The sequence below is a fragment of the Poecile atricapillus genome, chromosome 3 (assembly GCF_030490865.1).
Source record: "Poecile atricapillus isolate bPoeAtr1 chromosome 3, bPoeAtr1.hap1, whole genome shotgun sequence".
NCBI classification, from domain to species: domain Eukaryota; kingdom Metazoa; phylum Chordata; class Aves; order Passeriformes; family Paridae; genus Poecile; species Poecile atricapillus.
In genome coordinates this window covers 7,104,263-7,124,769 of record NC_081251.1, presented here as the reverse complement: position 1 = coordinate 7,124,769, position 20,507 = coordinate 7,104,263, and the positions used below count along the sequence as shown (strand labels likewise).

At 42.5% G+C, this 20,507-nt stretch overlaps 1 long non-coding RNA gene across 1 annotated transcript; it reads left to right on the top strand.

Annotated features, from left to right (window-relative positions):
- Positions 1-10,492: 10,492 nt before the first annotated feature.
- LOC131577612 (uncharacterized) lies at positions 10,493-15,861 on the top strand. Its single transcript, XR_009277252.1, has 3 exons — positions 10,493-10,824; positions 11,122-11,235; positions 15,752-15,861. It is a non-coding gene; the product is annotated as an uncharacterized LOC131577612 (long non-coding RNA).
- Positions 15,862-20,507: the final 4,646 nt, after the last annotated feature.

Genomic DNA, 20,507 nt, shown 5'->3' with positions numbered 1-20,507 from the left:
CTGAGTTTGTTTTCAACCAACTTTTCTGTATTAGAAGTATGGCTCTACATCCTAAAATTTATTTTATATCTTCCTTCTGGTTCATTGTGAATTTTTTGTGCTCCTGTTAACTGAGAGCTGCCTGATGAGACCACAACCCTACATTTCTAGATGCTTAAAGTAAAGCATCACCCAGAAAATCTTCTAATCTAAATTATGCAGGAAAACAAAGCATGAGAAGAAATCAGTCTGATCCTTATTTTATTGCTCAGGCACTGAGGTGCATTGGAGATTAATGGCAAAGTTCATATTGCAGTGTAAGGAAGATGAATTTTTCCCTCTCATGGCTGCAAGGCTCCCAGGACTTACTCTGAAGGACAGATTAGCCCTGGATGAACAGGTACGAGCTGTGAGCCCATAGGGTCTGTACCAAGGTGATTTCTCTGCTTCCCTCTCCTATTAAAGTCTGAAACATGGCAGTGAGAAAAAAGCCAGAATTCTCTCTGGTAAGAATTTGCATAATCACAGAGATTATTTATTTCCCTTGCATTAGAGTTATTATGACAGATTTACTACAATTTTCAGTTATTACATTCACATGCTGCAAGGTTTCTATAATATTTTAGTGTTATATAATGATCTCTGAAGTTCTCAGAAAGCATCATTGTTTTTCTCTCTCTCCCACCTAGACCCTTTGATCATTCCAAGGAAACATTCTCATGGACTGACACTTCCCTCTGTCAAAATACATTTCCAAAGGAATGCTGGGTGACTGCTGCAAGCAGCTGTACTCTGTAAAGAGTTGCTGGGAAGTTAAGAACTAGAGTTTTGTACTTCTGGAGGGTTTATTTTCTGAATGCTGATGGGACATGGCTCTACTGAGTAGAAACAATTGGCATTCACATTGCCCACCCCTGAGATGAGGTCAGGTCTAAAGAGGCAGCACTAAAACCATGTCAGCTCCCTTCAGTGGGAGGAAAGGGCACTACCTACTTGATTAGGCCAGATAAGATGCTGAGAAGTTAAACTCCTACAACTGAGAATGTTGTGAACCCTCTAGGGAGCAGGGATGGCAGCAGCTTTTGCTTTTTCTTCACATGCAGGAGCTCAGGCAGCACAGAGTCACCTGTGAGTCCCTAGCAGAGCTTTGGATGAACTGTCTCAGGGAAGATAATTTGCTCTTGTTCTCAGCAGGCTGAAATAAACCTATTCAAGCTCTGCATGGCTAAACCTTGTTTTGTGTTTTGAGTATTTCTAATTTATTTTGCAGCCTTTCCTGTGGACTTGCCTCAAGTTGCATGATTTGATTTGCTTGCTCTATCCAGCAGGCAGGTGAACTCCTGTGGCATTACAAACGGGCTAGATGGATATTTCTGCATGGAGCTTACAGCTTTCAAAGTATCTGAGTTTCCTACTTGTTAACCCCTTTCGGTGCACAAATTTGAGATTTTCTGAGCAGGAGGGAAGGGAGGGAATGGATCACCCTGCACACATGCTGCCTTTCCCTTCGCTATGGGAACTTAGTGCTGCTAAGAGAAAAGGGCAGTACTATGAAAATGAAGGCTTTTACTCCTGACCTCCAAATTAGTGATGGAACTTCCATTTCCTTGAGGCCTCAATATTCTCATGATTCTGCAAGAAAATAATAACCTGTTTATGGGCTGGGAATTAAGTTGCAGGCCAAGAAGTTCTGCTGACTGTGTAGATTATAAATTTGGAGGCAGTGCTGGAATCGTCTGCATTTTTCTGGACTAAGACCCTCTTGGAAAAGGCTTTCTCACACATGTTCAAACAGGCACACTGGTTCACAGGAAGCTTCTGAGATATCAACACCTGCTGAAAAGGGTGGAAGGTGGAGTGAGACTGGATGTGGAACCTCTTTTGCTCATTCTTGCTCTGGAAATATGTTTCTGGTAGTGGGAAAGACACTTTTGCTGTTGCAAATGGCAATTGTGTGTCTACTAGAAAGTCCAGAGGAGAAACAGGAAGATGATTAAAGGGCTGGACTTTAATCATCTTAATCAGTGAGGAAAGACTGAGAGAGTTGGGGTTGTTCAGCCTGGAGAAGGCTCCAGGAGGATCTTCTAGTAGACTTCCAGTGAAGGGAGCTTATAAAAAGAGAGCAGGAGAGGGACTGTTTACAAGGGCATGGATTGATAGGAGAAGAGGGAATGGCTTTAATCTGAGAAAGGGTAGCTTTAGATTAGATATTAGGATTAAATTCTTCACTGCGAGGGTGGTGAGGCACAGGTTTCCCAGAGAAGCTGTGGATGTGGATTCCTGAAAGTGTCCAAGGCCAAGTTGGATGGGGCTTGGAGCAACCTGGGCTGGTGGAAGGTGTCCCTGCCCATGGCACAGGAGTTGGAAGGAGATGATCATTAAGATCCCTTCCAGACCAATCCATTCTATGATTCCAGGCAAATTATGCAAATTTGTTCAATGATTACATCTAGAAGGCAGCATAATGTCATGCTTCCCTTATTAAATCCTGCACTTCTCATTAATTTATCCCTCTGGGATTTTAGTCTTAGGAATAGCATTCTAACCCTTACTAAGGCTGATGAGCATTTAGTATTTTATCTGAGGATTCTAATTCTCCTTTCCAGCTTGTTTTGAACCCCTGTTTTGTATATAATGCATGTGGGGACTAGTGCTTCTGAGGTTATTTTTCCAGCATAACTTGCTCCTGACATCTGGAATGAATTAGAAAAGCAGCTGAACCAGCTTTTGAAAGAAAGGCAGTAGTTCACTTTCAGAACAGGTTTTGCTGACCCAGTGATAGCATGGATGTATCACTGACTTCCAGAGAAGCAGTGCAGAAGGTAGCTCCATAAATTAGGCATAAAAAATGCAAAGAGGATTTTTTTCCTGCCTGGTTCAGGGATGCAAAGCACCCAGACTGCCTCTTACCTTGTCAGCAAGCTCCTTGTAGATGCTTTTATTGGCTGGGATTGTCAGTCCCATGAAACCTTCAGCCACTCAGCCCTGGGCAGACTGTGCAAAATTCTTTCTACTTCCCTCCAAAATATGGTAGGAACATGAACAAATAAAGCAAAATGGAAAGAAAGAGGCTTCCTGTAGCTTTTATCTTTGATTGAAAGGTGTGATCACACATAGGTTGGATGTGTCATCTCCAGCAGACAAATGGGAGACCCTGATGCTCTCCAGATCTGCTTTCAGCTCAGGCTCAGGGGGTCTCAGGTGGGTTCAAAGCCAGCTTTACAGTTGTGTGGCTTTAAAGCTGTGAGTGACCCAGGAGCCCTCACCCATGGCTGGGATAAAAGCTGGAAAGGGAGCTGGATTTGTCATAGAATATCACAGAATCATAGAATGCACTGAGTGGGAAAGGACCCATCAAGGTCATTAAGTCCAGCTCCTGGCCTCACACAGGACACCCAAAGAACCCCACCATGTGAGTGAGAACATTGTCCAAACACTTGCTGGACTCAGACAGGTTTGGTGCTGTCATCACTTCCCTTGGGAGCCACTTCCAGTGCACAACCATCCTCGGGGGGAAAACCTTTTTCCTCACATCCAACCTAAACCAGCCATTGCCTTCAGTCCTGTCACTGGTCACCAGAGAAAAGAGATCAGTGCCTGCCTTCTGAGGAGGTTGAAGACCACACTGAGGCCTCCCCTCAGTTTTCTCTGGGCTGAACAAACCAGGTGAACACACCCAGTCATTTCCTGAATAGACCCAGGGATGGTGATTGCACCACCTCCAGGGGCAGCATGTTCCAAATTCTTAACCACTCTTTCTGTGACGAAATTCTTCCTGATGCCCCACCTGAACCTTCCCTGGCACAGCTTGAGGCCATGTACTCTTGTCGTGTGACTTGTTACTTGGGAAAAGTGCCCAGTCCCCACCTGGCTCCACCCTCCATTCAGGGACTAAATAGTGATAAAGTTTCCTGTGAGCCTCCTTTACTTCAGGTTAAACAAATCCCAGCTCAGCTGCTCCTCACCAGAGCTGTGCTCCAGACCCTTCCCCAGCTCCGTTCCCTTCTCTGGACACGTTCCAGCCCCTCAATGTCCCCCCTGGACTGAGCCTCTCTGCCCCAGCCTGTGGCACTGCAGGGGTTGTTGTGACCCAAGGGCAGGACCCAGCGCTTTGCCGTATTGAACCTCACCATTAACCTCAGCTCACCCATCCAGCCTGTCCAGATCTGAAATTCATTCTCTTAACTGAGACCAGAGGGAATCAGAGGGGATCCTTCAGGCACTGAAAACCTGGATTTAAAAATGTATTCTTTATACATCTTATCTATATTTAGATGTCAGCTGAAGGTCTTGAAAGGCTTAGAGCACATTCTTCACAAGTTTTGCAGGTGGAATTTTTTTGCATAATTATAGATAACTCTGTCTGACCAAATGCCTGTCAATGGCAACAGGAGAGAAATTGGTGATTTTAGAGAAAGTTTTGTCTGATTGCAAAGTAGATGAGGTGAGAAACAGCTCATATGTTTCATTTGGTAGTGATGCCCACGTCTCTTTGCTGACATTGAAGAGAGCTTTCATGACTAGATGATGTTTAGAGAGCTCTAATGTAGGTTACTAAAGTTATGGATCCCACATTAAGTAGTGAAATAACTTCAGGAATTGGGAACTTGGTAAGCTGAGGCTGCCCTTGGACTTTCTCTGAAGCAGGTGGTAAGTTAATGAAAAAGAGAATGGGAAAATAAGCCCAGCTAGGTGAATGAATAAAGAAATGTGACTATCAGAGGACAGTGTTTGCTTCTACAGTTCCTATCCAGAGATGCTCTCAATATAATTTCTGGACTGTAGTGAGTGAATCCTGACAATTCCCACCTGCAGCTGGTGTTTACCAGGACTCCCAGCTCAGCTGGGGCATGGAGAGGTGCAGCAGCTGCATTTCCATAGCAGCCACTACAGGATTATCCCCAAAGCCTCCAAAGAGCACCCTGGGTGACTCCTGAAGAGGCCACATAGAATTTTATGTTAAAGACAGGGATGAACTTCAGAGAGAGGGAATTAAAACCAGAGCCCCTCAGCTCCCCCTGCCATAGTTTTCTATATGAAAGGTGGGAATAGTTTCACTGTTGATAGCCTTTAACATTTAGTGCATGCAGATCATAAATTCTTAAGAATGGGGTTTATCTCTTGTCTATACACTAAGGACTTAATCTCAGCAGGAGCCTGTGGATTTTCAAGTAACTCAAATAATATGGTATGTGATTCACTCACTCATAAGGAAGCAACTCATTTGACTCTCTTCTAGAATTTAAAAAGGCCATGTACCCAACCCTCTGCCCACCACAATAATGACAATAACAATTCCCAAACATACCATATAAAATGGTTGGATTTATGAGAGTGCTTGGTGCTTTTTTGGACTCGGTTCTCACAGATGTCCTGACAATAATTCAACTCCACTCTTCCCCCACCCCTGCCAAACCTTAACAAACTTCACTGTGTTGGAACTACAAACAATTTCTTAGATATATAGCTCTGAAATAAGTATTCCAGACAGTATGCTTTTTATTAACTTTAAAAAAAAGAAGAGAGTTTAAGTGCTGCTAGCTCTCAGCCAAGGAGCATTTATCCTTTTAAAATGGTAGAATATGTAATGTTAACTTAGAAGACATGGGGCCTCTGCTTTGGGAGTTCAGGATATACAGAAGGTTCAAACCAAGTTATTAAAAATAAAAAAGTTAAACATAATGATCTTAAAGGGGGGCATATAAAAACACAGATAAAAAATATGACTTTAGAATGAAGCAATAATTTATTAAAATGGGACTAATATTGCCTTGATGAAGTGGCAGAAGGAGCATTTCACAAGGAACCAGTTCAGCCTGGGTCACCAAGAGATGAGTGAGAGGAGGCTCAGTGTCCAGGATGATGTCCAGCAGCAGCTGGAACGGTGCTTCCACCATCTCTGGCTTTATCTGCAGATTGATGGTGGAACCCTGTCCCCCAGGAGATGCTTCTCACCTCCCCTGGCTGGGAGGCTGGGAAGGGATGGGGATCAGCCCTGGTCTGGCTCCAGATCCTGACTTAAAGCCTTGCCTGGGCTGTCAGGATGTGTGAGGCCTCTCAGGATTTACTGTCAGAGCTGTGCTGGATGGTGCCTGCCTTGGTGGGCATCTGGGAGACTTCACAAGCTGGGATTTACACCTCTGCTCCTGCTGGGAGGCAGGAATGGGCCTTAAACTGATTGCACATGAATACTGGAAGTCTTCCCTAACCCTGACCACATGGGCTGCTTTCACTGTGTTGGGAAGGAAATAGTGCAGATGTTCCTGGAGCAAGGTGAGGTCTGGCTCCATCCCTCAGGCTGTAGCCAGGCTGAGGGCAGAAGTGCTCATTCCTGAGAGGGCTGATACAATTCTGGGTACAAATTCAATGCATGACTCTAAATGCATGCAGAAATATTAAAGTAGTTGAATTTGGATACAGAGAGCAAAGCAGGGCTAGATGTATTTTCCAAAGGTGAACGTGCCATTGGCTTTCAGTTCCACTTCTCTTGCAGACATGGTGTTTGGTAATAAAACAGCCATAAATCATTTAGCATCTTTTAGCAAAGGAGATGTCACTGGACTTCCTCAGCTCACAGCTTCTCATTAGAGTCCCTGAAATTTTAGCTTGGATTTAAGAAAAATATAGCAGAGCTTAGCACAGCAACAAGGAAGCTTGGATCTTAGGATGCCATGGAAGGCACCCTTAGGAGGGAGTCAGACTCCTGAAAGGTTTGGGGGCTGAACTACATTTGCAAAATGTGTTGAGAATTGAGTAGATCAGTTGAAGGTGTTTTTTTCTTGTGTAAGCAGCTACTACATTATCTTAACCATAAATCTTGCCCTCTCAATTTTGTGAACACTCAGCATGCAGCAGGACTTGCTTAATTTTCTCATTCGATTACCTGTCTCTATTTAATAGGAACCATGGAATTCTACAAACTAATGCAAATACATTATAAAACTAATTAGCTGGAGCTACTGTGTTTGGAAAAAATGTAGGTTGCCATATGCATGTGGCATTAAATATGCACTTTGGTTTCTGTTACTGTGATGGCTTTGTATCAGCAGCAGTCACAGACTGGCAGACAAATGAGAAAGGATTTCAAATGGAGCTTTAATTGACGAAATAGTTAATCTGGAAATGAGGATCCTGCCTCTCTGCAATTGTCAGTCACACATGGTGAGTTTTCAGCTTTTGAAGTACATTTTGCAGATTTTCTGCTGTGCATAATTTAATGTGGTTTTCTACGCACCTGCCTCCCAGCCTTGTCCTCCCCACAAGGACTGACAAATTCTGAATCAAAGTGAGAGAGAAAAAAATCTCTGCTTCTAAAATGGGCTGAATTACCATCTGGATCAGAAGGGGTTGCTCCTTAGTTGTCTCCCAGGACACAAATGGGCCAGCTCACTGTCTGCTTATACCAGCTTTGTCATCCTGGTTCAAACTACTGAAGAAAAAATGGGGCATGTTCTCAGCTGGTGTAAATCCATGGAATTCCAGTGACTTTAGTAAACCTATTCAGATTTACATTAATTGCCCCACAAATAAATTAAGGCCAGAAAAGTTTTTTATGTTCATCCAGCCTGACAACACAGGCTGTAGAATTTCATCCAGGAATTCCTGTGCTGAATCCAATAGGTTATGGGTGAAACAGAGAATATATTTAAAGTAAGACATGCAAGACTGGATGATTATCAAGAATAAGTGACTATAAACCCAAGATATGCTGTGGTTGCTGTAAACTGAGATTCCAGATTTGAACACAGCTTAAGAACTCTAACAGGGAGAAAGCTCATCATATATCCCTGTTAACCACTCCTGATTGCCTCAACTATAAAAATACACTTGTGTTTGCATTTTGAAATTCCCCAGGGCTAAGATTCATCTATTGGATTTGATTAGCCCTTCATCAGTGACATCAGAAAACTCCCTACATATCAAATATTTTTTCTTTGCACAGAGTATTTTAGTTCCTGATAAAGATATTCCCTTTCTTTTCCCCTAATTATTAGGATTCAGTGAGCTCCTAAAGTCACAAAGAACCACTCCTGGCTTGAATCATCAGGAAGTCCAATTCCTGGGGAAGATGAACTTGAGATGTTTAAAAACTCTGTGTGACTGTGGGCAGCTCCCCATTCCCTGCTGCTGGAGGTGGTTATGCTCTGGGGTAACCACTGGTGGTAGAGATGGAGATATGGAACAATTTGCATTTTCTCTAGGGTTTCAGGAAAAAAAATAGCAGCCCAGAAGGGTGCTGACCTGGCCAGGCACTGCAACTCACACCATAGCTTGTGGTGGAGACCTTGCTGTTTCAGGCTCTGGTGAGAGCCTGAATTTCTGCTAAAATTACTACCATTGACTCAAGGGGTGGTGATTGCTTGGGTAGATTCAGTGTGCCAGGTACTCCTGTAAGAAGCCTTGTAGAAAAGATGGATAATGTGTATGTCTCAAACATGGGCAGAGGGATAGCTGTGTAGCCAACCAAGGTCTCACACTGTGAGAAAGAACAGGATGTGGCTGGAGAAGGGGCCTTATAGAGACAAGGCAACATTTCCTTCTGGGACAACTATACTCATTCTGGCTCCTGGAGATAAGCCCAGTTCAGCACAGGGTAAGAGCAGGAATGAGCTTGAGAAGTGTGCATGGACTGTATGGGGGAGCAAGACCATCAAAGACTCCTGAAGCTGCCTGTTCCATTTCCAGAAAGGTCTAGAAGAATGGATGGCACACGGCAAAGAATTTGCAGAGAAAGCTGCCAGCAGAGCCTCAGCTTACAGAAGCTGTCACTGGCTCGGTCATTGGAGCTTTATATTGATTTCAGTGGAAATATGCCAACCTCCATTGCAGGTTATGGCTGTGATCCTCCACATCCTCTGCCTCCCAAGCAGTGCCACTTCACTTCTGCTTTGTGTAGCTGTCAGAACCAGGCTGAGGGTGCAAGGCAGTGGAGACCCAAGCTATTTATTGTTTTATTTAAATAGTTTGTTTTGAATGAATTTTTGTTTTGAATGATAAAATTGCAAAACAAGTAGTATCTCACAAAAAAAATAGAATCTAACCCCTGTGCCAACAGGCAGGGCTGAGTGGAGACCAGCCCCTGGTGTAACCAATGTGTAGAGTGAGAGGAAGCCTGACCAGGGAGGGATTGATTGAATTGGATGCTTTGCTCCAGCTTTGCCCCCAGCTGCCCTTGCTTCCATCTGCTCCATGTTCATCGTCCTCAGGAGCAGCTGATGCAGAGCAGACACATTCACAAGTCCTCATTGCCACAAATGAAGTGTCTGCCATTCTGGACTGCTCTCTGGGCTCACCAGGACATGGATGGGACAGCTGTGGATGGAGCCTGCTACCATGGCACTGCACAGAGAGATCTTCTGCCCTGTCTGGTTTGGGAGATGGGATCAGCAGTGCTTCAGCAGGTGAGGAAACATGTCCCTGGTTAGGAGGTGATGAAGGTATGGATTCAACCTCATTGGCAGCAGGAAATTGAGCATGGTCAGATACTTGCTTAAGCAAGAAATTTGTCTGGTTGTAGCTGCTCCACTTCAAGACAGAAAGTTTTTTTTTGCTTAGTGATTGATAACTGTACCTTGTCAGTGGCTGACCACTGGCCACACACAAGCTGGTTCAAATCCACCCTCTAAAATCTCTCAGTTAGGATTTGCATCAGGATTGTCTAGCTCCCAGCTGAGTATCCTGGCCTCAAGACTCTTGCTTTCTGCATCTTCTGGTTTGTTTGTTTTTTTTTTTTTAATTTCCCTTGGAGGGACTAGATGAAGAAAGAAAAATAGGGGTTTATTTTTTGTGAATGAAATGTGTTCTCATATGGTCAGCCTTTTATTGTAAGTAAAACATTCTTGTACACGTAAAAGATGTAAAAAAAAGAGAAAAATACCTAGTAATTAATGTGACTAATTTGGTGATGAACCTGTCATATCCCTGTCCTTTATTTTCCCTCAAGGCCTATAAAATAGATGTTTGAGCATTTCTTGGAGATGTTAAAGAAATCTGAGAGCTTACAGGTTGTTGTACTCTTGTGTAGGAGCCAGCTGGATGGTAAGCACCCAGTCACTTTTGCACATGTATAGCCATTTTCACAGACTCCCAGACTGTTATGAAATGTCAGCTCTATTGATGATTTAATGAATGAAAGATAACTCTTTGTTTCAGTTCCATCTATCCCTGCAGTTTCTGCTGAGTTTGAAGAGCTTCAAAAGAAATACACTTGCCTTTTATGCACAATCTTCCAAAATGGTGTAATTATCTCACACACAGCATGTGCTAAAAGCCCTGTAGAGAATTCTGTGAAAATCCCTTCATCAATTTTAGGCCTTACCCAGAACCACGTTTTGGTTAAATGGCTGTTTGCACATTTGTGCCTCCCACAGCATCAGAAGGCACTGGCTTTCCCTGGACATGTCCTGTGAAAAACCTTCCACCCACTCCAATAGCACTTGTACCCCAGTGGCTCCAGTATGAACCATGTCCTTCACTGTTTCTCCCAGGGATGCAGGGATAGGATGTGACAGAATGTGCAGGAATGGTTCAAAGCTGTGCCAGGGAAATTTATGCTGGACTTTAGGAAGCATTTCTTCACTAAGAGGTGAAGAAATTAAAATCAGTTAAACACTTAACATCATTATTGGAGGGACAGTCAATGCCTCAAGCATTTTAAGAGGAAGCGTTTAAGCTTAATTTGGACAATGCTCTTCCAACATCTGGGTGAGTGAAGTACACAGGGGTCCCTCTGCTCAAACCATTTCTAATGGCTGTAACAGATTTGGATCCTCTCCCATGGCAAGTGTAGTCTGCAGGTCACCAGGGACAGCAAACATCTGCTCTGGATGCTGAGAAGTGGCTGAGGTGAGTCTGTGGGTTGCAACTTCTTTAGGTATAAAATTAGTCATGGAAGAAATTGTGCACCATGATCACAGAATCATGGAATTGTTGGGTTGGAAAGGACCTCAGAGATCATCCAGTTGAACCCCCTTGCCAAGGCAGGTTGTCCTGGAGAAGCTGACACAGGAACATGCCCAGGGGGTTTGGAGTGTCTCCAGAGAGGGAGACTCCAAGCCCACCCCAGGCAGCTGTTCCAATGCTCTGCCATGTCCATGTGAAGAAGTTCTTCCTCATGTCAAGGTGGAAATTCTTGTGTTTCAGGTTATGGCCACTGCTCCTCCTCCTCTTGCTGGATATCACTGAAAAGAGTCTGGAACAATCCTCTTGACACCCACCTTTGAAATATTTGTTTTTCTCAGTTTTCTGCACCCTCAGGTAAGGGGCAGCCTTTGAGAAGGGAGGATGTGACCACTCATGTGACCCTTGTCCAAACCCTTTGTGGCCTCAACTGTCCCATGTCCACCTTTTCCTAACAGACTTTTCTCCTGCTAATCCAGGATCTTTCTCAGCACATATAACATGGGGGTAAGGAAGTTATTGTTCAGATTTGTTTACTCTTGCACCCTCTGGGTTTGACAGTGTGCCAGAAAGCAGGTGCATCATTTGACAAATGCCTTACTGTGGTGTCTGCCTCCCCTCTACATCCTCAGCTTGCAATTTTCAATGGATTGATGTACAGCATCTAAAATACAGGAAATTCAGCTTATTGACAATTTGATTTCTCAGTTGCTGGAAGAAAAGAGAAAAAAAACCAAAAACAAAATAGGTACCAAACAACATTACTGATGTACAAACCAGATGGGGAATTTAGCAGGTGCATCTGTAACTCTGTAACTATGGAACATTCCTCCTGTGCAGTTACTTCACCCTGTGCTAACTGCACCATGCACTAATGACATCCTTGAGCACAGGATCTGTAAGGGACAGCATATTGCTGAATAAGAGCTGTTGTACACTCTTCTACTCACAGAGAAAGAGAGGTCTGCAAATCAATGACTTCTTCAATTTCCTGACCAAAGGGGATGGAAGGGAAGACTGTGGGACTCATGAATGTGGTAGGCAGGGTAGAGGGAAGAAAAAGTAAACACAGTGATGCGTTAAAGCAGTATTAAGGAAATGGGTGATTTGGGACAGAAATTCTGATTTCTGTTCTCAGTCTCTCTTTTTTTTTTTTTTGTTCCTAAATATACTCTTTGGCCAAAATATTTTGCTTTCCTTGGCTTCCATTATGCCATGGTCTTCATCTCACCCAATGCTTCTCTTTTGTGTGTCATACAAGTCCTTTTCTTCTCTTGCATGTTTTGTGTCTACCTTATCTTCAGGAGATGAGGAGAACCACGTTAATCTTCTCACCCAGCTGGAATTCACTGCTCTAAGCTGTGTCTTGTTCCACCCATGTCCAGACTGTTTTCCTTTGTGCTCCTTGCATGGGGACTCCTATTTTAGATCTTTTTGCTTCTCTGTGGATACCACTACACCGCTTAGAAAATCATGCCAAGGTGTGAGCTGGGGCCGTGTACTGCTGGTTGTTCATGCTACATAACTGCTTGGACATGCCTAGGACAGTTTTATCCCATCTCAAGATGCCACTGACCAGACAAAGCCTAGGCAAGGCTGAGGGGAAATCATACATCAGGGAATAAAATGTGTGTTGGGCTGCATATTCAACATCAAACTGGGGTTGAGTCCTGTCTTTTTATACCATCCTCCAAAGCTGTCCCTGGAAGCTTTGTCTCCTTGAATGTCCCACACAATCCTCAAGCCAATGCCACAACTCACAACACCTGCCCTGATTTTCCTCCCACCAAAACAATGGCCCCATGGGCTGCAACGGCCCTCACAGAATTTGAGCTGGAATATACACAGCAAATAACAATAAATGTATCTTCAAGCCACCTCAGGGAGCACAGAGCTATGAAGTGTGCTGGGGAGCAAGGTCAGCTGTTTTGTCTCCTGCTTTATTTAGCAGCAGAACTACGCCTGTAAGTTATGCTTGTGACAAGGGCCATTGTTTGTTTTGGGATTGTAGTGATGCTGCATTGTCTGTCTTCTTCTGTATCTTTTTACTTTAATTTCTTAAGGGAGCAAACTTGATAGAGAGCAGAGGTTTGGAGACAGATCCTTTGCCCTTTGCACCCACCTCTGTGCTGTTTCATCATAAAAATAAAAAGAAGCAAGCTAAAGCAACCTGAAGCTTTGTTCCTGGGCACAAGGAGAGTTACAGAGCCAGTCAGGAGTACTGGGAGGAGGCAGCTGATGCCTGGTGTGATCCTTGCCCGTGGTGGAAACGAGAGGAGAAATCACACAGAGGTGCCTGATATGGAAAGGGAAAAAAAAAAAAAAAAAGCAGTTCTCAGGAAATAGAACCACATTTTTCTGCTATTAATAAGTGAGGACCCACTCTCTGGCCTGGGGGCCAACTGGCATGGTCTGGCAATAAACCATGTAGCTCCTTGACATCAAGGAAAGCAAATTTAATGTGGGCTAAATTCATGCTTCTCCTTTGCTGATAAATTCAGCTGGTTTCCTGCTGTTCAGCTGGAACAAATGCTTCCATTTCCAGTGCCCAGATATCAAGCTCAGGAAATAGCTGAAACCCTGGAAGGGCCTTTTTTTGCTTGCGATACATAAAGAAATGTTGTGGGGTTTTTATTTTTTTTTTTGTCTGTTAAACGGTTTTAAAACCGTTTTTGTTTTTTTGTTTGTTTGTTTGTTTGTTTTATTTTTTGGTAATTTTTTTTTCTCTGGGAAATACCTTTCATTTGTTAATTTATCACAGTCATATGAGTTTTATTTAAAAATGCAGATATGTTTGAAGAGTTGGTTTTAATGACATCAACAACAGAATCAGAGAAGTAATTCCACAATCCTTTTATTTCAGCTGTTTACACTTGTTTTAATCAACTAATGTTTATGGTGAACAACTAACTCCCATGGGAGCTGAACCTGCTGGACTTAGAGTTTGAAAATACAGCTGCAATAACTTGTTTTCTTCCAGGAGCAAAAGTATCTGTATTTCTTGTAGCAGAGAAGAGAGGAAATAATGAGAAAAGGAGCCTAATGAGAAAATTGACTGCTATCATATTTATACACTGTGGTGAAAATATGGAGGAATCATCTCCCTGTGGATTTGCTCTGCTCTTAAGCCTTAAGAATCGTCTCAGATCTCTGCATCTGGTCTCTGCACACAGTGAAGAAAGGAAGCTGAAATAAAGGCTGGGTCTTCTTCTTGGACCAAGGCTAAATGAGGCTTTTGAATGAGGAACAAAATTACCACTTCCATTTAAATTTCCTGTAGAAAGAATTGTTATTAAAAAGCACTCTGTTGTCAGTCTGTCAGTTTTTCCATTGCAAACCAAACTGATATTCAGAACTGTGGAATTCCTGCACTTGAAACTGTTTTAATATCTCGGTCTCAAATTTTCTCACACAAAAGCAATCCCCATCAGACCATGAACTTGTTTATAAGGGCTATTCTCTCTCACTAAAACAAACAGTACATTTTTATAAAAAAGTGCAATATTTTTCTGAACAAACACGTTGCAGTTCAGTCAATGAACACAGTGCTTTTTAAATGGTTGCTGCAGAGAAAATCTGGAAAATCCTGGTGGAGGAATTTTACAAAGAATAATTCTGGACTAAGCTATCGAGCCCCCTCTGCTGAGGCCTAAGAAAATAAGACCATGCTCAGTCTTTTGAAACACCATGGATTTCCAGCTTAAATTAAAGATTAATTAAATAAAGAAATACATATTAAATAAATATTCCAAATTAAATGAAGTTTATAACACAGGTGAAAAATTTCTTTTTGTATCATGTCTGTTTCTCTACTTGTTTCTTCTGTCATGGATCAGGTGTGACTGTACAAAAGTTGTCAGAGTTATATTGCATGAACTAAGTTTGAGAAGATTAAAATCTACACTGGATTTGGCATTACCTCTGTAACAGTGCAGATGCTTTCTCGAAGGCTGTGGATGGACTTTGGTTGTGCTTCATTTCTCCCTAGACCAGCAGCAAACTGACAGAGACGAGATGGAAACAGTGAACCAGGACATCAATCCCACCCATATAAAATTCACAGATGAGAAGAAAGCTGCCTTCATGAAGCCCAAGAATCTCATTTTTTGCAGTATTAGATAGGCTGGAAAGATGTTCTTCCAAGACACTGCAGCACAGTGTGATGATTATTAGCTCAGTTCAGTGCCACAATTACTACAGGCCGTTTAGCGCAAATGTTTCCCCTGTTGCCATCCATTATTCCAGCAGCTTCAAAAATGTCACTGGGTGCAGCTGAGAGCACTGCACGTCATGAAAGAAATAAATACATGGCCAACAGCTCAGCCACACATTTATAATGCAAAACCTCTGACAACACCTTTCTCCTTGAATATTAAAGGAAAGGCTACCACTGAATTCAGATGTTGGACCAAAATTCAATTTTTGTCATCATCATTAGTCTGTTGCTTATCACAAGAACAATTGTTCTGTGCTCTTGGATTTGGCTCATCTCACCTGTTTTCTTCATCTAAAATTTCACTGTCCAAATCTGAGCCACTCACCCTGGATTATCTGCAGAGTCAGCACAGAGAAATATGTATTTCCAGAGGATGATTTTCTTCTCATCCTAAAATACATATCTGGGATGGCTTACAGAACCATTTGTTTAAAACAGCTAGGTGAATTTTCTCATCTTACCCTAAATATAATAACAACATCAGTAATCATAATAATAATAATAATAATAATAATAATAATAATAATAATAATAATAATAATAATAATAATAATAATAATAACAACAATAATAATAATAATTTTATTATTTTATTATTTTATTATTATTATATTACTTTGTATTCTAATTAAATAAATTAGTCCTTTTTTCTTAAAGCCTTCCTAGCAGAGTGACCCTGGGGGGAGGCTGGGAAGATGTGGAACATCAATTCCCATGGGAAGAGCAGTCAGAAGAGGAGGCACTGCTCCCTCCTGGCATTGCAGGGCATCCTTCACTGAAATTCCTGGGATCCACAGCATGTGCAGTGTTACCCCAGTGAGCTGCAGAGGGATTTGGGTACCTACTGCTAATTTGGGAGATATGCCTTTCAGAGTCAACAGTCAGCTGGAGTATTTCTGTCAGTAGTCTAAGGAGAAACACACCTGAACTTCCAACCTCCCTTTGGGAGTGTAACAACAGTAGCTGTATTTGTTTAACAGAAGTAATTTGAGTGTTTAAACTAAATACATTAATTGACACTTGGAAATAATCCTTACTGACTGTTTTAAGCTGTCTACCTTGAAAAGGAGTCCAAGCTCACTGTACAGAATGGTTTGCAGAGATGGGCACTGAGTTTCTCCTCTAATAAAGGGCAGCAGAAATGATCATTCTCTCTAAATGTAAAATGGAGATAAGGTTATGAACCTACAAGATGCTTAAATCTCTCCAAAAAGGCTCTTAGAGATGAGATCCTGTGTGCATGACACTCAAAGCCAGAACAAGGTCACTGAAGAACCCCCTCAGCACTGCAGCCTTCACCCTGTCAGCACCTCAGAGAGCACACAGGCTGATGCCCAAACCTCCCACCCTGTGCCTGGTCACACTGTGGTGCTCTAGAGATGCTCCCACCTCTCCTGTGCAGTCCCCTCAGGCAGAAGGGAAGAAGGGAACAAACACTGATTCTCCCACAGTGTCAGCTGGTCCTGCGACCAACAGGGAAAAAAAACCAAACATTAAAGTGTATTGCATGAGAGAAAACAAAATGAGGATTTGCTGGGTGGGTCAAACAGGCTGTGCAAATCCTGTCTTTAAAGAAATTACTCAGAAACCCCATGTAGCTCCCAAGAAAGTGCTGAGGAGGCTCTTGAAGAAATCCCATTTCAATTTGCTTATTTAAGTTAGTAGAAAAAAGACCTCCTTGTTATCTAATTTGTTGATGAGTTGAGACACTTTCTGGAATGATTTCTTGCATAATTTACCTTATTGATACATTATTTATAAGTCCTCATTCAATTTCAGGCTCAGGGTTTGGATGTGAGTCTTACATAATGAGAAGCTGGTGTCACCTCGTGTCAGAGGAATCAAAAGTGGTTTTGACAACCCTGGGATTGTCACTAAAACAGCAATGTAATCAGAGTTAATTTTTCACTGCTGAATCATTGCAAAATGCTCCCCTGCCATTCCCTCACAGGAATCTAATAAATTATAATGTCCTTTATCTGTTGAAGAAAACAATTTGCTAAGGAGCAGCAGTTCCTGGCTAAAATGCTCCATAAACAGATCCAGAATCTATGACTGGAAGAAGTACTTTCATGATGTATTTTTTAAGATGATACATTCCCTTCAAGTTTAATCTGGATACATGGATATGGGAAGACCCATGGTGTTTGCACCATGGGCTTCAAAACATGGGTATTCTGCAGACTCCTCAGTAATACACACTGAACTTAAAGAATTCAGTGAGCTTTTGGATTCCACACTGTCCCTGAGAGATCAGGATTTCCTTTCACTTTCTTGAAAAGTGGTTAAAAATATATATACATACTGAGAAGAGTGTATGTATATTGACAGAGTCTCCTCTCACTGTGGATGGGAAACACCTTTAGTGACAGGCACATAATACATTTTGATACAGAAAGGGGATCAGTTGGTTGCTTGAGACAATAAATCATTTTCCCTTGTTCAGAAGTCTGGAGCTAAATAGCAAAAAACCTGGTAAGCCTGTCCTGATGTGAACTGAAATATTCTGTTTCTGCCTTGTTGTTTTGTTTAGCAAAGCAGGAAAAGAATTATTACTTGAAGTATATTCCATGCAAGTTTGTTTTCTAATCTGTCAAGCTTTGAATCAGACTGGCCTTATTAATGTAAGAATCATTCACAGTGTTCACTGTGAAGTGTGCTGGGTATTTTAGATGGCATCAAATCCCTGCCTGTCATAAGATGCACTTTGCTGCTCACGTGAGGCAAAGTGAGTTTTGAGTTTTCCGCTATACTTCAGTGGCTGTTCAGAAATAAAGATATGGGTTTGAAATGGGGTTTCAATTTCCCTTCAAAAGGAAATCACTGCCTCTTATTTAAAAATTGCTAGATTTGTACCTGTAGTTGCCAATACTCATGGCGTGCTGTTCCTCATGGGATGCATGTGAAGAATCATGTTAAAGTTCCCTCTGATGCCCAAGTACCAAGCACATTTTGGAAACAGATGCTTCATTCTTTTTGCCTGATGACTTCCAAGAGATTAGTGGGCATTGTGCTCACATTTCCAAATGTCCCTGCACCCTTCAGCACCTGACACACTTTTTGAAGGAAAGGGCAAATACAGATTCCTTCCAATTCTCAGAATTGTGCTTTGGAAACAGTAGCTTTTTTCAAACATTTTTTTAATTATTCAGTTTTTAGAAGCTGGGATTGGATATTGGATTCAGTGAGCATTCCTAGTGGAGATAATAACACCCTCAAACTCCACATAAATAGATATAACAATCCAGTTTCAAGCAGGTTGGCAGTAAGTCAGTGGCCAAATGTTAGTTGTAACCCCTTGCTGAATCCCCATTGACTCTGAGGGACATCACTCCCCAGCCCTGCCCATAATCACCCTTCCACTCCACAGTCTAGTGGGAATTTGTTAAGTGATGTATTTAAGGATGTAAATACAGTGGTTTCTGCCTGCCCTTCATTTACACTTGCAGGTTTGTTTATGCACTCAAGGCTGCTCCCAGCCGTGCCTGGCCAGCCTGCAAGTGAGCAAACACTTTCTGCTACAGATCAGGAGGCAACAATGCAAACAAACTGTCCTCCTCAGCAACTTTCCCTCAGGTGAAGACAGCCCACGAAGGGAAAGAAGAAGTGAAAAGTGTTGGGACAGGTACTGTGTTTTGAGTACCATCTGTCACTGCTGGTGAAGTGCATCTTTCCAAGTTCACCCTCCTGACACTCACAGGACACCCAGCCTTGACACCAGGGCTGGATCTAAGCCAAGCCAGAGAACTCTTCAGAGGGCTGGAGCTTGTGCATATGCTATGCTTGAGGAAGGATGGATCAGCTACACCTTTGGCCACCAGCAGCTGTCCTGCTTCTGGCTTTTCCTGGTCACAGTGTGAGCTCTGTGCCCACCTACCCCCAGGCTCACCGCCCAGACTGGGCAAAACAGGCCATGTTTTGGTATATGTGGTGTTTAGTATAACACAGCAGCATACATGCTGTGTTATCCAGCCACCTCATTGCAGAAAACATTGGCACAGAGGTCTCCAGAATGGTTTTTGCCTCCATTTTGTGACACTGGGATAAGGGGAGCATCCACCCTGGCTGGAGCTGGCCAGAAAAAATTGCTTCCTTTCCTTTTTTTTCCTAACCCCTTTCCTTCTAGAACAGATTGCTGCAATGGGATTTGAAGAACACAGTTTAAGAGAGTTGATTCATATTGATGGAGAAATTGTCTAATTCTAACAACAGCAGGTAAAAGTGGGGAAGCTGTACTGGATGGAAGAAAAGCAGCAGAGAATTTAGAAAGGTTGAAGATGCCCACTCTGCTCTGATAAGGGAAAGATGCTCACCTGAGCTGAGGGGCTGCAGATGAATCACAAGATGAAAGTCCAGAGAGGGAAGTCCCTTTGTAAGATGAGCCAGCAGCTGAGTGCAGGTGAGACCCAGGTGCCCAGATGTTAGTGCAGGCTGCCCTGGCACCCCGAGCTGGCACCTCTGGTCACACTCAGCACCAACCCTGGTACAGCCTGGGCAGTGTTATCCTTCCCCTGCCAACAGCAGGGACCAAGCAGGACCACTCCCAAATCCTTCTTGTCCCTTGTGTTTTATGCACACTGGATTTGTGTTTATCTATCAGAGGGGTGAGCATCTTTCAGAGGGCCTTGTCTATGGCCCAGTATGCTGCAGATTTCACAAGGATGACAGAGCCAGACTCTGGTTAGGGCCTATGAATACCTGAATGGCAGACAAAAGGTGAAAATAAGAACTTTGGAATCTGAATTTATGGCCACCCATTAGCTGAGTCACTGTGACTACTTCTGGTCTCAGATCACCTTTATAAATTAATGATCTGAAGATTTTGTGCACAGATTTTAAAGATTTTTTTATTTTCTCGTGTGCCATTTGTACACAGGTTTATGCTTTCCACTGGTCCTACAGGAGAAGGCAACACAAAAAATAACCCCTTGACTTGGAATGAAAGCTTTATTCAGACTTGCTGGATGGCAAGAAGCTTTTCTTCAAGTTCCTGGGTTTTAGCAATAATCTAATTGCAGCAGGTGTGTCAGCAGCTTGCTAAATGCCAAAAAAAATTAAAAATATTTAAAAAAAGAAAAAAAAAAGAAAAAAGTTTAAGAATGTGCTGCTTAAGTTACTTTGAATAGGAAAGGTAAATAATACACTGATGCATTTCTGTGTTTTATTTATTGAAATTGAAAAATAAAGCAAATTTTGCGATGTTATCCCATTGTGATTGTCAGTTAAATAGAAGAATTTTGATTTGCACTGAGAAAAGAGTTCTAAGCTCAGATTTTGGAGGATGCACATTCAAACCTTATGCCTTGGCTTTATCTCTCAGATGGGTAATTTCTGAGGTTTGGTAAATATAATCAAAAGGGCACAGACATATCTCGCTGCACCAGTTTCTAACAGCACGAACACCTGGATTTTG